Source organism: Dreissena polymorpha, chromosome 9, assembly GCF_020536995.1.
Source record: "Dreissena polymorpha isolate Duluth1 chromosome 9, UMN_Dpol_1.0, whole genome shotgun sequence".
NCBI lineage: Eukaryota > Metazoa > Mollusca > Bivalvia > Myida > Dreissenidae > Dreissena > Dreissena polymorpha.
In genome coordinates this window covers 60955995-60959389 of record NC_068363.1, presented here as the reverse complement: position 1 = coordinate 60959389, position 3395 = coordinate 60955995, and the positions used below count along the sequence as shown (strand labels likewise).

The window sequence follows — 3395 nt, the reverse complement described above, 5'->3', positions numbered from 1 at the left end:
CTGTGCTGGTTTTACAGCGCAAGATGAAGTCATGTAAAAGGCTTCATAGAAAGGCGACGTCATGGTGAAAAAAATCGGTTTGTGCAGGATTATTATTTAATGTAAGTACAAAGTTTACTTCCGGTGGAGATCACAACGACGGACATTTGACAAATCGTGTTGAGGAAAGAAGCCTTTGTCTTAATCCCCTTAGTAGGCGATGCTAGACAATCGACTTAAATTAATTTCTCCGGGACGATGAATCACAAAAATGCCGATTTCACGCATATATCTATTGTATAGAAATCATTTGTTTATAATGTATTGAAGTAATTATGTGGCTGCTGGTTCCTGTTCGTGGAAAGGTTAATACTAGTTTAAGCTAGTTAACACTTGTTTCACAAACAATAGACATCGCTCTTAATATGATAAAAATTTATAAAAAGATACATACAAACAGCTAGTTATTAGATCTCTGGTTTATTTTATTAAAATAAGGAAATATATTTTTAACAGCATATTTCAGCTCTCTTTCAATTCATTTTCTAAATGTGCTGACATATAAACAGTAATACGATAATGAAGTGGTATTGTAAAATGAATGAAATAGTACTTATAGAAGTTGTTCTGTGTTTTTTTTTATCCCGTGACCACCCGTTTGCTAGGCGGACACGATATCCATTACACCACTGCGGCCTGTAATTTATTGAACGTTTTTAGTATAAAAAGTAACATGGTCAATTTTAAATAGCTATTATAGTCAAACAAGGTAGGTGTAAGAAAGATCGTCAACATCAGGTCAATTTACCATTGGCTTAGCTAACGCTAGACTTGCAACTCAAAGGTCCCTTCACGCCAACCTAACAAGAGATGACATGTGTATTAATTCATGTGTATTCATTTATTTTGGCAGCAAATGGTTGAAATCAAAATGCTAGCGAGAACAAAAGCGTTTGTTGTGTACCAGCAGTAACAATGCATCTTTATATTAAGTGTTTTCTGTACATTATACATTTATATTATGCAATTCAAATTTTTATAATAACAGCAACATATCCGATACTCTTTGTGATAAACGGGTTGTTTAATTCCCATTAATTTAAACTAAACTAATTGTAAGTGACTATGATTTTTACATACACTCAAAATAAACACAGCGTTATTGTTACATCCACGGTTGTGGCAGCCCTGAAACAGCCCTGAGCATCCTTACTCCATCTATTAATCTATATCTTTATGTGCCTACGATATTGATATGCTGCGATTTGCACGTGGCACATTTTTATGTCACCTTTTTAAATGTTAAGCTTGATTTTTTAATAGGTACCGTTCGATCATCAGTATTCGCGGTGACGTGCATACGTCACGTTACGCATGTTTGAAAAACATTACTACTTCATTCTGCTTTACCGAATGTACGAAAAGCAAAATAATTTAAATCGACAAAAGTTTATTATGTAAAACATTAGATCTGATTCCTAAATATGTAAATTACCAGCTACCAAAGCACTCCGCAAAGTCTAATAAAGGTTCTGATTTCCGCGTTAGCTAAATTTTCGGTTTAATGAATTCTTTTTAGAACATCCATCTACCATAGGGGAAAAGATCTATCATATGATAGCTCATGCATACTTAACATTTTTAAATTAAAAAAACTCCGCGAATATTCAAAAGTGATTTTACTTTCTATAATTTTGTCCGATTATAAAGGCTTGCATAATATATTTGGTCGAAAACGTCCCCCAAACACACAGAAATGCTTATAACAAACACGATTTCATACTATGATTTCTTTTTTGCCGTAGGGTTGAATTCATAACACAATACTGTATATTGAAGCCCAAATGCAACATGTCAATTGACATGAAGCTTTGAGTCGCCTTCAGTTGGCCCAGAGCAGTATAATTGTATATGTCTGAGGTAAGATGTCCTTCAGTTGGCCCAGAGCAGTATAATTGTGTTATGTCTGCGGTATTATTTTGGGTACCAGCCGACTTTTAGATATGGTTCAGTGTAGCCATTTTCGCTTGAAAGAAAGCCCAAAGCACATTGGCTATAGGCATTGTAAACAACCAATCAGAATGCGTCTGATAAAGTACGCTTATTAAACGAGGGGAACACATTTTCTGGTAGGTTTGCATAATTTTCCCTTAAACAATCGACCTTTCAACACTTGTCCTGATCAGTTTCTTTCCTGAACATGGCATTTTGCTAAACAAATACTATTTAATCAATTTATTGAACTTGTTTCATCTTAAGCGTTCTTGAATTTTCTAAATTTTGTGAACAATGTTCAACCACTGGATGCAAGTTTTTTCTTCAAAGTCGGTGTTTGATTCAGAACTGTAATATCAAACTTGTGCGAATTTTTTACACTCATTGTCCTTAATATCAGTCAAACTTCTTTTAAATGACCTCAACTATGAACTGTTCAGTTCATTCATGTACAGTCAATTGGTGTATAACGGATAGCTAGTTGCAATAATTCAACTCTCAGCTTAGGCTGAGAGTTTCAATGCGCTCTCTCTCTCTCTTGTCCATGGGTGCAAAATGTTATCAACAATTTAAAGGTTAATGAACACTGAAACTGCAAGAGCTTATTAAAATTTACCTATCCAAACCACAAACTCATCCAAATGGTACCAGTAAAGCAAGAAATAATTGATTTGTATTGACTAAGGTTTTGTTTTGTACGCTGTATCCGCCATATTGGAAAATTGACCCAATATAGGTCAGGTCGCATTACACCAATATTTTGTACGTCGTGTTATGTGTTGGAGCCCAAAAGTCGATAACGATGTGGTATTAGAATCAGAATACACTCAGTGATTTTTTTTGCTTTAATTTGTTACAGCCTGTGCCTTTTGAATTGGGAAAATTAGCGCGATAAACCGTGAAATTGGGAATAATAGCGCGATAAACCAAAAAATTGGGAAAAATGAAGCATTATAAATAGGATTATAAGTAACAGAAGTGATATTGTTTTTAAGTGCATGTTCAGGGAGTTTTCTAGAAAAGGAGTCTGGTCAAATTGTTTTTTTTTTAATCAAAAAAGTGGCAAGTTTGGGAATGATTTATGGACAAAAATGACTAAATTCAAAATATATATTTTGTAAGATGTTTAAAAAATAAAGTTGAGACCTAGATTTAAGAAATCATAATTAAGTTATATGAGACTTCTTTCTAAAAAAAAATAAAAAAAAAAAAAAAAATTTTTATTTTTTTTTGGAAGTTGGGCTTTTTTTTGGAAATTTTGGTCAGAATTTTGGGAAAAACCGTGTATTTTTGCGATTGGGAAGCCGCCGAAATTCGCCTGAAAATTTGAGCAAAAAAAATCACTGACACTGTTTTAAATTTAAACATAACAATGTCAGCAAGAAAAGTGTGTTGAAACATCGTCGTGTTTTTATCGGATG

The 3395-nt window shown here is 33.6% G+C and overlaps 1 protein-coding gene across 4 annotated transcripts in view; it reads left to right on the top strand.

Annotated features, from left to right (window-relative positions):
• Nucleotides 1-2011: 2011 nt before the first annotated feature.
• Nucleotides 2012-3395, top strand: part of LOC127843696 (nuclear receptor coactivator 5-like) — a 35998-nt gene continuing 34614 nt past the window's right edge. For all 4 annotated transcript variants that reach the window (XM_052373418.1, XM_052373417.1, XM_052373416.1 and 1 more), the window contains exon 1: nucleotides 2012-2108. The gene's annotated coding sequence lies outside the window, so the exon portion shown is untranslated. The remainder of the gene's footprint in view (nucleotides 2109-3395) is intronic.